The 14,227-nt window shown below is 39.6% G+C and overlaps 1 protein-coding gene across 1 annotated transcript in view; it reads left to right on the forward strand.

Moving 5' to 3' along the window:
- LOC129777273 (CD109 antigen) overlaps nt 1-14,227 on the forward strand; it is a 64,867-nt gene that overhangs the window by 814 nt on the left and 49,826 nt on the right. The gene's annotated exons all lie outside the window — the stretch shown is intronic.

Consider the following 14,227-nt stretch of genomic DNA (forward strand, 5'->3'; position numbering starts at 1 on the left):
ATTGAATCAGACTAGCTTCTCGAGGGTATGGTTTTGGGTTATTCGGGATCAAAAATGTATAATATCGTTGTATTGGGTGCCTTCCAAACAAAATAATCATCTATTTGAAGCCAATTCGCTTCCTTTGACAGGTAATGTTAATCACATCCACCACTGGACGTGAACTCATATGCTATCATTTTGCACAAACACCTCAAGAGATCGTTTTTCTTGGGCTAGAAGATGATCGTACAAATACTTTTATCCACGTTTGATTGTGTGGAAGGGTGGTACTCTTGACAGCGCCTTAACAATAGCTGAGTTAATGCAAGTATAACAAATACAGCACATGAACGGTGTGACACCAGCGACTTTCCATGATATGATGTAACCATGCTTGTGCTGCCCCCAAACGGTGATTTACGGTGGAGCGTGTATTGATCAGTATTTGTTTATAATGCGTCGGAGACAGCGGGATTCTGAATGTGAAATTATTTCTAAATATGCAGGCATGTTTCTAGTAATATTTGAGCTACGCTACGAAGATAAAAAAAAATCGGAAAATCTCTTAGCAACAGTACGAAATTAATCACCACACACCATTCAGTTGCAAAAACTGGATAAAATGGGATTGGTCCAGAAGTTCGAAACTAGTCCTGAAAATGCATCGTCTTCCACCTGTTCGATGAGCGAAGTTAAGAAACATATCAATCAGCTCAATAAACATTAATTATCTGCTTACAGTATTTGTTTCGCTTCAGGAAAAAAAAACAACGGGTCAGGGTAGTGATAACAACATTGCTATTACAATTCTGACTGCACCTACAAAGATTTGATCCAAATGAAGATTGGGCGATCTTGGATCGATATTTAGAAGATCGAGAAAAAAAAATAATTTAAAAAAGGCAACAAATAATTTTTTTTTTAATATTTCGAGAATGGCTGCATTTAGAAGGAGATTGATACAAAGCTTTTTTGTTTTAAATCACATCAGGATTCATAATTTGAGGTTAAAATGATTGTTAACATACAAAAATTCGAAGTTTCGAAAATTCATTAAGATGTTCCACAAAGTTCGTCAAAAATAGTTTTACCATTTTGGACTCTTTTTCTAAATTTTCTACATGACTTCTAGTTTATAAGAAAAAATAAGAAAAAAATATGTATTTTGGATATTGCAAATTAAGGTTTTTTTTTGTAAATAAAAAAAAGGGTACTAATTTTTTTTCTCAGTGTATATTTTTTTCATGTTTAGACATCAATACACTATAACTCTTTCTAAGACACTATTTCGGTACGACTCATAGTTTTTTAGATATAAATTATCAAAGATTTCTCCTACTAAAATCGATACACCCTTTTCAAAAGTTACGCTTGAGTAAAAAAATTCCTAATTGCTGTGGAAAACTCATATTTCCTCCAACCCAAACGGAATACAAACATTCATTCGAATCAAAAATACATGTTTTTAAAATCTGCATTTTTTGGACGATTTCATTTGGAATTGCACTTATAATAGCCAATATATATTAGCTTTCACTTTAACATTGAAATAATATATTTCTTCATGAAATAAGCTATATTTGGAATATTAAAGAAAATAAACTACAGCCAATCGAGCTCAATCTGTATTTCTTCTGTGTCGTCGATATATGTAACTACAATATTGTTTAACACGCTGAGTGCCACGGTTTTATAGCTGGACATTTTTGGACATTTTTGGACAATGGATGGACATTTTTAAACGAATTAGGATCATCGTTTCTTATCGTAGTGGAAGGTATTTCTGTTCGAAAGGGAATGCTTATGAGCTTATATGATTATATTATTTACCTTTATTATCATATGTTATACTGTCAGTCACCGGAGACTGACACGGCCCGAACGAAAACTCAGTGTCAGTCAACAGTGACTGACGTGGCAGTCAACGTGTTAAGGAAGCTGGGTGCCTTTTTCAGTGGTTTCATTGAGTCAGCCAAATATGAGCCATTCGTCGAGGATCTTTTAGGAAGATCTTTTTACTCCATTGAAATCTAGGAAAATACTTTTTTTTCACGTCTTCTCAACAACAACAAAAACTGAAATCTGACATTTGAATGGTTTCGGCATTTGGTTTCGAGTTCAGAGAGTTAACGAACTTTTCTTTAAATATCAGTGAAGTGAAAAAATATCATTTTTCGACCGCTGCAGGAACTAGAAGGTTTGGCTAGAGTTTTAACCGTTAACTATCAAGCTCTAAATATTATTGCTTTAACGAGAGCCATTGGTGTAGTTTTGGTTATTGGCGTTCCAGAAACCCCAATCTTCAAGAACTGCTTTTCTGTTCTTCAGTTTTCCGGAAAATGTCAAAAAATCGAAAAATCGCTAAACTAAAACATTAACCAAAACCTACTTTTTTATCCTGTAAGAGGTTTAATCCAATGGTTTTTTTTCGTACATCACAATGTGTGACATACTTTTGCATTTTATTAGGTTTCGTTTCTTCCGAACCCTTGACACGAAATGGATTAGTAGAAATTGATGAAAAGGTAAACATTTAAACGAATTTTCAAAAAACAGTAGAACCCCCATTATCCATGGAATAGTCTGGTAAGGTCTCCGTGAATAACGAAAATCGCGGATAACGCAATAATGAACTAAAAATTGGGAGCAAACACGAAAAAAGCTATTTCAGCATGAAAACTTGGTGTCAATGCGCCCCTCATTAGAGCTAACTTCTAATCAATCACCAGATGATTATTTGACACGTATTCAGACCTTTTTTTGGATTATAACACTTACAAATATTGTAAACATCATGCTTGTAAATTATTTGTATCAGATTTATATAGCTAAACCATTAACGCATTTCCATGACTTCAATTCTGATCATGAGTTGTCCGATTCACAAATGTTGCGCTTGGCGCGCTGCAGTTTGTTTATGGTGTCCTTCGCGCATAGCAGAAATAAAGTTTCTCTGTGTTGAGTGTGTTGGAGTGAACACTTTTAAAATGCCCAAGAAAAGGCAATATTCTGAAGAAAGCATAAATTATGAATGAATCAATATGATGACAGTAAACTCAAGAAATAAGAAATGCAACGTCTACTTGGAAATACGATTTTTTTCATTCAAAAATGGTGATTTCTAAAACTGGACAAACCATGATCTTAATTTCTCTTTGAGGAAAATCATTAAAAAACATAAAAATTTGAATAATTTCAACGTAGTATTAGCAACTAAAGACTTGGGGTTTTGCAACAAACCCAAACTCGTATTGATTATATGTGATTTTCATGAAGAAAAAGCGATTTGCATTTACTAGTTGCGTGAAAACACCCTGAATCGGACAATCCAAGATCATTTACCCTAGGTTCTATCAATAAAAATCATTAAACCATCCATCTATAAGGTCGTGTGCACCAGTGGTCAGATAATGTGAAAGCGATGATCAAAACAAAAAAGAATAAGCCTACATCTCACTGACAAATTTCAGGATGGTCAGTGGATTACTATTGAACTCTCTGTCGCGAATAATCCGCACCGCGTATCATCCGCTCGCGGATAATTGGGGTTCTACAAAACTAAATATGGCTGGAATTTGACATGTTAACTTTTTTCATACGACTGCTGTTCTGTACTCTTATTGTTAAATTTAGCTAAGATATGACTCCTAATTTAACTGAAATTTTGTTGAAACTTGGCTTATACCAGAAATTTTCTTGAAATCGAACTTGTATTCAAATAACATTGATATTGTATATAATGGTAATTCCATGGATAAATAACAATTTGACATATCTGGTCGATTTAGAGTTCATGCTGAAATTTTTCTGCTTTCTGCTTCAAATGAGCCCCAAGTTTCAGAAATGTTATTCTCTGAAATTTAAGAGAATGTAATTTATGGCAATATTTCACTTTCAATGGTCTTGATTTTTGCAACCCATTTATTCGTTGTGATGAATTTGGATTTATTTTGGTTTAGGGAGACTTTCATTTAAGAGAAAGATGGAATGAAGAACAGTTTACTGTTCTACTAACTTACTAATATTAGTTTCTTTGGATTATACATTGTTTCCAAAAGCATTAAAGGTGCTCTACATCAATGCATCATTGTAATCAGCATCGATGAAGAGAGCATACAAAATAACTCCTGGGTTCTCTTCATAAAACAACCTGTTAACATTGTGAACAGGTATCCGAATCAATCCGTAGATACTGTACCAAATTACTGTTGATGTTGGTTATTGGAAAAACATATGCGATAGTAGCGGATTTTTTACCCGACTCAAACACGGAGCAGGATTAATGCGGCTTCACACGTTGAGCCTCGTTTCGGTCCCTAGGGACTGACGTTTAGCTTTTCTTTCGATCACTGGGACTGTTACGTTACGTTACAAAATAAGGAAAAAATTTAAAAAATTATTGTTTTCGGATATTTTACGATATACGACTACTTCCTAGTCGAATTTCTAACTATTTTCTTTTTATTCAATAAATATGGAAGCGGGACATTTTACACCAGCTGATATTGTGCAAAGGCTCTTGATGCGGGCTGAGTAGAAAGAATAGCAAGAACAATTTGGGGCTCATCTATGCGTCTAACCAAACTAGCCTATGTTAGTCTTAAGAACAGGTGATAACTGAATCCCTGGATAGTCTACAATTTGAATCTCTGGTTCAAACCATTGTCGCCTAATTTTTATGAACTTTTATGAACTGATTCTGTTGGAAAACCAAGAGTACAAGTACAAGAAGTAGTATAGAACTCAAACGATCATTTTTATCTATGTGGAACGAGATACCAATTTCACTACGTCGCATCTTGATCGAAAGTACATCGCATAGGTTGTTTGAACTGATTGAGATCAAAGGAATATCTACGTATAAAAAGTGTAGCAATTCATGCAAATTTATGTTGATTTTATAACGATCAATTCTTTTACATCTTATTCTATAGTTAAGAAACATTGGCATTTGGATTTTTTTGAATGTTTTACATCTGATCAAAACATTAGACTTTAAAGAGATAGTGTTATGAACGAAGAAGTGTTATGTTATGAACCCCAGCTATTATCCCTTGAAACTTAAAAAAGAGCTATAGAATTACTTGGTTTTTTAAACATAGAAGACAGAGTGCATCATTAGTTACAAGTAATAAACAATACATTTATTACTTCAAGAATTCCCAAATTGCCTTCAGAGTGTTACAAACGCTTCAAAGCTCTTCAAGGCTCTGTATTTATCGACTTCCGGAGCATTCCGAGCTAATGTTAAACACGATTTAAGATTCAACGAAGCTCGCTCATGGGATCCGTTGCCGACTGTCTAAAGCCCCTCAAGTTGCTGGGGAGGAAGTGGTTTGGTATGAAAGCTTTGTTTTTTATCTGACGAAAATATGTGAGAAGACTGTTGTCCATTGCTTCGGCATTCGCCATTGAATTTTTTTTTAATTCATATAAAATTCCGTATTGACAGATTTCATCGTTCAAGGCATCTGGCAGAGTGAAGACAGGTATCTGTAGGTAAATCTACAAAGATACTAGGCATGGAAAAATCTTTCAGCGGCCTTGTAATTCTCCTGATTTTGTCTTATGATAACCTTCAAAGAACCTTAAATTCGTTTGTAAAGCTCACTTCAATACGCAAAAAATTAGCTCTCATGATCTCGTGGTAGCATTCATAGAACAAAAATGTTGTTGCATTTTTCGCTGTTGCTACCTCCCACGACTTTAACACGTTGAGTCCCGAATTTTTCTTGCTGCATTTTTCATTCATCCCGCATCAAGAGAATTTGCACAATATCAGTGTCGATCCTAGTTCCCAAAAAGACGGGTGGGTAATGTCGGGGACATAACCGGAGTGACGTAGGACTATACAAAGGGGACAGCTCTTGCTAAATATATATTTTAAATATATTGTTTTATTTTCTTCTCCTACGTGAATACCTACCTATCTACCTGAAAATGGATTAGTTCACTGTTTACTCTTTATGAATATGTTGGGGGTTCTGAAAAGAATCTTTGGTGTTGTGTTTTTGCGTTTTTTTACAAACTTGATTCTTGATTTTTTCTGAAGGCTTTATACTTATTAAATGTTCAACGCCGGGCATCTTTCGGTGTATGCACATATCGTACAATCAAAATGATGGCTGTGATAGGGAATAAATAGGTGGTCATCAGCTCATTCACTATCATATATTTCACTATTGAGCACATTACCGTACCTCAAACTGTGGTTTCGGAGATGAATGAATTGTAAGATTTGTAGTCTCCGCAAACAAAGTGAATAAAAATAAAAAAGAACTGAGGTTTTAGAGACGAACTTTACGATTTGTCAAGTAATAAACGAGCTATAAGCGTTCTGAAAAACCAACAGTAAATACAGGGACGGATGACCTTCGGATTAATGTCCTTTAAACTAAGCACAGAGCAGCAGGAAATACATAGTTCATCATGTTGCTCCTTAGTTATGTTTCTATACAATGGAGATGTAACGTCAGTCAATTTCCAACATCAGCTATCAATCAAAGAAAGCGATTCTTGCTACCGAGAAAATTCAGTGATGCCATCCTGCATACAATGTGTTGTAATTTGAAGCCACTTTTAATTCGGAAACCATGCATAGGTTTGTGAAAACTGAATGATCAATTTAAAAGACCCCAACCACCAATTTGTTCAAGAACAAGCATAAACAAAATAAATCAGTTTATATTATATGTCATATTATGTCACTTTAGAATGCATTGGTATTGTGAAAAACTTTTTATAACTCTTCTTTGAAAGGTTTAATGGCCTTGAAAAGCGCCGTGTTTTACTAGGTTGGTTTTGTCACCAAAGCAGTCTGTATAAACAAACTTTATCCTTCTTCTACCTGCTTCCGTTTTGCGATTGCGTTTGCCACTCGTTAAAACTAGTTGTTGCCACCGAACCGAATGTGCTCTGTTCTGTAGCCAGGTTTTATTATTGTCGTGAGCAGCTTTGCAAGCCAACTCGAGCACTCCGGCGGCCGAAATTCTATAACCACTATTAGATACACTGGTGCTCGGGCACCAATCCGTTGATGCGATGTGATGTGAAACGATGCCATACAACCACACTGATTTACGGTTTGAAAGAGAATGATATATTTTTCAGCGGATCCGCGCGTTTTGTACTTTAGCGGTACACGCTCACAGGATAGAGACAAATCGGCAGACTCAGCCAAAGGGGCTAGTCCAACGAGACGAACGAATGAGCGTTAAAAGGCAGCGATGGCAAAAAAAAATACATTCATTACGATCTGTTCGCTCGTTGGATTCACATGCAGGCTAAAAAGGGTCCTTTTCAGGATCACAAAATCATCTTTAATCTAAAGAGTTTATTGTTTTGTTATCACTCGATATCCCCATCTTGTTCGGCTAAACCTTACTGTTTAGCAATTGCGTTTGCCACTCGCCACAGCTTTCACAGTTGGAAAATTTCTTCCAATCCAGCTTGTGACATGTTGTACAGTAAATTACACTTAATGCGGCGTGCCGAAGCACCACTCAGTGCCGCATTGGAGGCGATTTTAACCTGTAATTTTGCGATGACAGTGGTACAGTGTCGACTTTCAATGTGGGGTCATAATTTGGACCCAGAACTCTATATTTACAAAAATGTCCAAATAAATATGTCGCATTACAGGTCCGTCCAATTAGCTAAATGTCGACTGTACTTTCAATCTAGAAGCAATTTAAGAATTGGTGAAAATTGAATAATCGGGAAAGTCCCCAACCATCAATAAGCTCAGAACAACTGCCAAATTCTCATACTCATCATATCCTGGCAAACAAATTATGAAAAAATCAATTTCTGTTTTATTATTATTTTGGATATTGTTTCAGAAAGCATTGAACTGTATTTCGTAAACTCTTTTTTGGAAGGTTTAATGGCCCTGAAAAACGCCGTGTTTTATGGAATGGTTCCAATTTAGAAAACTTAGTACTCGTTGTTTTGATACAAAACAATTTCGAATGCCCTCGATGCCGCCTTGTTCTGGATTTGCCACCAAAGCAGTTTGTACAAAGAACAAACTTTTTTCTTCTGCTACCTGCTGCCGTTTTGCGATTGCCACTCGCCACTCTCTGCAACTGCCTGTTGTTGTCTTGATGTCCACCGAACCGAATGTGGTCTGTTCTGTATGCGGATTTTCTTATCGTCGCGAGCAGCTTTGCCAGCTAACTCGATCACTTCGGCGGCCGAAACTACATAACGCCGACTGGTGCACTGATACTAACGCGCTCGGCCTAGCTACCCTTGCGGAGCAATTGGCGAATACACCTACGGGGAATTTGAGGACCAACACGATTCGAGCTGGATTTTGCCTTTCCCTTCACTTTTCCTCCTTTGTCATGTCCAGACATGGCTGCTTGTGTTGGTTTGTTGATGTGATGTGATGCGAAACGATGTGGTGTACGGTTTGGATGAGAATGATCGTTACGGAAGGAAGGAAGGTATTGTATTATAGACACTTTAAACTTTTGCAGTTCATTCGTCTCTAGCCTTGAGAAAGGCCCTTTGAAAACTCTACTCTATTCTACTCCAGCGCTACCACCTCCGCCCTCTTGCCTTGAGAAAGGCACTCGATCCCTCGCCGTCCAGCCCGTCCAGCAACGATGTTGTCCAGTCGGTGTCCACACAAAGAATGCGATCGTTACGGCAGCGGAGCGGGGATTTTTAAGCTGACTGGCTGGCTCGAGAATTACGCATGTGTGAGACTGCGACCAATGTTTCGTTTCATTTTTTTTCTTTTTCCTTTCGTGCTTCATTGTATTTCGCTGCTACTCTGGTTGCCCGTTTTGGTCGGTACGATTTGAGGAGCACAAAATGGACCAATCAAAAATGGGCACATAGTGCATTTGGACAATGCTTGATATTTCACAATTATTCAATTATTTATCTCAAGAAAAATGAAATGTTATTCGTTATGATAGATGCGTAGATATATTTCCTATCAATTGATGCAAAAACCTTTGCGATCCATTGAGAAATGCTCGAGTTATAAGCGTTCCAAATCTTGCATTTTTTCCTACTTGTTCAGTGCCTAGATTTTCGTTTCACCCCCTATATCTTCCGGTTAGACGTAGTCCTACGTCAAAATACTTATTGTATAAATATATTCATAAATTCGACTAGGAAGAAGTAAAATGTTGTAAAGCATCCGAAACTATTTCTATTTTATCATTTTGTAACTGTACGTCCCAGTCAGTCAGCCCCTAGGGACCGACGCGGGACTCAACGTATTAAACTCAGAGTTTTCGCCATTATGTTTGTGTAAACCTCATATTTCTATGCTATACGTCACGGAAAAGAGGCATATAAAGATAGAATCAAATTCGTTTTAAATAATAAAAATAATTCTAATAAAATTCTGATAGTAACGTACGAATTTGAACAATAATGTCCGCTATTAAAACCGGCTCAACTCTGCACATTTTACAGCACTCCTGAACGCAATCCCATAATGTATGCATCCTGGATAGTTCACCCTTCAAAACCGCAGCAATACAGCCCTAACCCCCTAATACGAAAATCGATTTCACTTACGTCAGCAGCAATGGAACAACCAAGAGACGCGGTTCCAGAAGCTGACACCGCAAGAATAAATGCATCACTGAACGACGCCCCGTCCCCTTCTGAACCGAAAATGGGTACACGAACTTAATTAGTCATTGTCCCTTTTACATTTTCCGTCCATTTCTGCATACACTCGAAGCTGTCATGTGGAAAGTGCAAGCAAAAGAAACACCAGGTTTAGGACAGGACCTACAGGGTCCTGCCGAAGAACAATGAGGCGCCTTAATTGAAATCGAGAATATATGTGCGACGGCGGGAACAAACGCGGATTATATGCGCATACATCACGCGAAGTGAATAATGCAGTCTCTGATAAAGTGATAGCATTTCGTGAGAGTGCAAAACGACAATTTGCTGTGCTTTTTCAGAGGCACATTCGTGCACCATTCCCGAGCGCTACCTGACTAAAGGCGATTAATCAGTTTAACGCTGTTATTGATTAGTCTGCTTCCGCTTCCTTTTTATTCCTTGAAGGAAATTTTCATGCTGAGTTGCAAAATAGAAGAACAGAATAATCCTAGGAAGGAGACAGGGGAAGCTAATAAATGAAAGCCGGATTGAGGATGAAGAAGTCAGTGTTGTTGATAGGGTAAGGAAACTGTTGGTGTGCTTCACTGAATATCTATGGATATTATCTGTGCACTCGCATGGATTGGACGCACGTGGCACGCAGGAAAAAGGGAAAGGTAAAGAAAGAGAGGGTGAGCGAGTAAACAAAACAGACAATTCTTTGGCAATGGCGCAGAATCAACCGATAAGTTTACACCAAAATTTCCAAGGCGACCGAAGGTTGATAAACAGAAGCATGTAAAAAGGACTTTTCTTATATTGATGAAGGAATGTTTAGTGTGATCAAATGATTTTTTTATTACCTGCAGAACATTCTGAAATGCAGGATTAGGCCCTATGTGCCGACAGCCACAACAATGTATTTGTAATGTAATTAAATTCACACGGAAGCTAGCCGTCTAGCCGTCTGAGCCGCTATCGTTCGTCGTTATCCATTCTATATCCATTTCTACAAACCCATCCTGCAAATGTACGGTCTAAATTCGATTCCCCATTTATATGCTGCATGCCTTTCTGTTTTCATACAGTGGCCGATCGCATTTGTAGATAATTCATTAACACAGCTGTCAGACCCTAGAACGGGGAGAGTGAGTCCTGTTTCTCCAAGCCTATATAATAGGGCCTCCAGCAATTCTTTTGATTACAAAAGATAATCTACAAAAAATGCACATTTTGGCGAAAAAAATTATACGCTAACGAGGATTCTATAATGAATTCTTATCTTTACACAATGGCATACTGGCATAAATTTCATCAAATATGAAATTTGCGGCGTAGAATTTAGTATGCAAATGTCGAATGTCCTGTTTCACACACTTCTCCGTGTCGCTGTCGCTAAACTTGAAGTTCACAATGAAACATCAATTCACGGGTTACAAACACTGACCATATGACTGCTGTTCGTGCGCGGGATATCCTTCAACAGGAGCAGCGACAGCTAATTACGCCTCAAGTGGCCCATATCCGAAGGGGTCTCAAATTACAGAAATTTTCCCCATATTTAGAACCGAAGGACTAATTATCATTACCATTTAACGGCGAATGGTTTACTTGTTTTGAGCAGACATTATGTGACTCACTTTGAGGATCATGTTTCGAAATGGGAACGAAAATACAATACGTTGTTGTTTTTGGGTGGGATTTAAATGTTAGCATTGCGTTGGTGTCTTTTTGCTCCTACAGAGTCCTACAAAAGAAGGAAAAAAAGTAAAACGAGACAGAAGGGTACAGAAATTATAATCAAGAACGGCAAGGTAAGGTATTGAATTCGCCCTGTGCGTGTCAGGTCATCGATGCGTTTGACGTTTCGCTCAAATGTGGAATTCAATTTATTCCACAAATGTACATTTGCGTTGTCTGTCTCTGTGGGTTATCTATAAAAAACTTTCATTTTTGCAGCGAAAGGGGTGGAACTGTTTTTGCTTCTGCCCGTTCCTTGCACGAATTATAGAATTGAATTGAAATTAGTTTCCTTTTCTTTGGATGGTTTCTTTTTCTTTTAAGAAAACGAGATGGTTTGATCAAATTGCGCGTTACGAACAAGACCAGCTGTTTTGTTGACATCAGCGGAGGAGACTACAACTCAAATATCCCCTCAGTAAATAAACAAGCAGAAAGCAGAGAAGTCCATTAGCGCGATAGCGAGAATAATGCCGAATAACGCAAGACCTTGCAGTAGCAAAAGACGTCTTCTGGCTGCTGTATCCTCGTCCATACTGCGGTATGGAGCACCAGCCTGGTCTGCGGCTCTCGAAACCCATCGGAATCGTAGAAAACTGGACCGTACGTTTCGGCTCATGGCGATGCGAGTGGCGAGCGCGTATAGGACGATCTCGTTGGAGGCAGTCTGCGTTATCGCCGGCATGATCCCGATTGGCATCACTCTGGCGGAAGACGGAGAGTGCTACAGACTGAAGGAAATCAGAGGTATCCGGAAAACAGCGAAAGTAGAATCACTCTTGAAGTGGCAGCAGGAATGGGACTCGGCGGAGAAAGGTAGGTGGACGTATGGGCTCATACCGGTACTATCGACCTGGCTGAACAGGAAGCACGGGGAGGTGAATTTTCATCTGACACAGTTCCTGTCTGGACATGGCTGCTTCAGGCTATATTTGCACCGGTTCGGGCACGCAACGTCGCCACTCTGTCCGGAGTGTGAAGACGTGGAGGAAACACCAGAACACGTGGTATTCGAGTGTCCCAGGTTCACCGCAAGACGCGAGGGGCTGCCTGCCCTTCATGCCGGGAACATAGTGGAGGAAATGTGTCGCGAGGAGGGCACCTGGAACGCTGTGAACAGTGTAATCGTGCACATCATGTCCGAGCTACAGCGGAAGTGGAGGGTCGACCAGCGTGGTAATAACCCCTGACCGTAGAAGAGAAACAACTGCGAGGGCTGCTGCAACGGACTGTACCCCACGAGAGTCGCTGTGACGGAGTGCGCGTTATGTTGGAGGGCACTGCCTAATCGGCGCTCCGTTGGGAAGAGAAATCCTGCGAGGGTGGCTGTGACGGGGCGCGCGTCAAGTTGGAGGGCGCTTCCTAATCGGTTCACGTCTCGGCAGGTGAGAAACCCCCCGAGGGTGGCTGTGACGGGTTGCGCGTCAAGCTGGAGGGCAATTCCTAATCGGTACACGTCTCGACGGGTAAGCGGAATCTGGAGAGCAGGACAACAAAAGGCTGGCAATGCCTGTTGGTGGATTGGATGGAGGAACACTGCGAGGGTCGTCTAGACGAAGCGAGCGCCTAGGAGGGCGTCATCAAATCGGTGTGTACCCCACGAGAGCTGCTGTGACGGAGTGCGCGTTATGTTGGAGGGCACTGCCTAATCGGTGCTCCGTTGGGAAGAGAAATCCTGCGAGGGTGGCTGTGACGGGGCGCGCGTCAAGTTGGAGGGCGTTTCCTAATCGGTTCACGTCTCGACAGGTGAGAAACCCCGCGAGGGTGACTGTGACGGGTTGCGCGTCAAGTTGGAGGGCAACTCCTAATCGGTACACGTCTCGACGGGTAAAAGGAATCCTTTGCAACGGATGTGCGCGGCGGAGTACAACGGATTCGTAAATGAGATATACAGAGAAAAAGGGAAGGATCAACGCTAGTTAGCGTTGAAAACTCGAGAAGTGCTTGAGCACAGCCGCCCCCTGAAGTAGTCGCCTAGATGTGGTCCCGGGGGGAATGAGGCTACGAGTAGAGGGCTTGGTTTTTGTGGGTGCGATCCCCACTCGACGTCTGGGTTATCCCTTCCCAGATAAGGCTGGAAGAGCGTTCCTCACCTCTATAAAAAAAAAAAACACCAAGTTTCACCTAGATCGGCGAAACCGAATCGGTTTGACAAGATTCTTTTTTTTATCCCATTTGTTTATTTTAGGCTCATTAGCATTTTAGCTGTAACAGAACCGAATTTTAATCGTGTACATGTCACATGTTTATCATATCTATAAATAGTACATTACACAGTTGCCATTTTTTCGACGTAAGAGCATTCCTTCTATACCATATGGGACATTACACAGTAGCCATTGAGGCGTAAGAGTATTCTTTCTGTTCTTCCATTATCCACAGTTAGACCACCGGACAGTCAAGAACAGTTGATATTATCATTATTATGTTATTTATAGCGCAACAGCCCGATGTTTTTCTTGTTGCAAGCAGAGCTTGCATATGGATAGAGAGAGGCCAGGATTACGACACTGAATCAATCTCCATCGCTGATGATTGTTGCGTGGTCGAAGTTATTCTGTAACAACACAAAGATGGTCAATGAGGGCCCTGAGTTTTGAACCTACGATCGATCGCTTACTATCGAATGCGCAACCAATGTGGCTACGAAAATCCCCCAACCAAGATTCTTAATAACAGCAAAATTTCGGATCATGAAACAATCGACATAATTCAAGATCGTTTCGGAGCAAACTAATTACCATTGGAGAACAATTGGATTACATGCCTTTTTCATGAGGCTGCCAAAAATCTAGAAGAAGCACTTTGCTTTGGGTGAGAAAGAATTTGATTCTTTTTAAAACTGAGGGGAAAGTTCAAAAGATGAAATTTTTATTGTAATGACAAGTCTCGGTAGAAGTTACAGGAACTTATATTAAAATTT

This window comes from Toxorhynchites rutilus, chromosome 3 (assembly GCF_029784135.1).
Source record: "Toxorhynchites rutilus septentrionalis strain SRP chromosome 3, ASM2978413v1, whole genome shotgun sequence".
Lineage (NCBI taxonomy): Eukaryota > Metazoa > Arthropoda > Insecta > Diptera > Culicidae > Toxorhynchites > Toxorhynchites rutilus.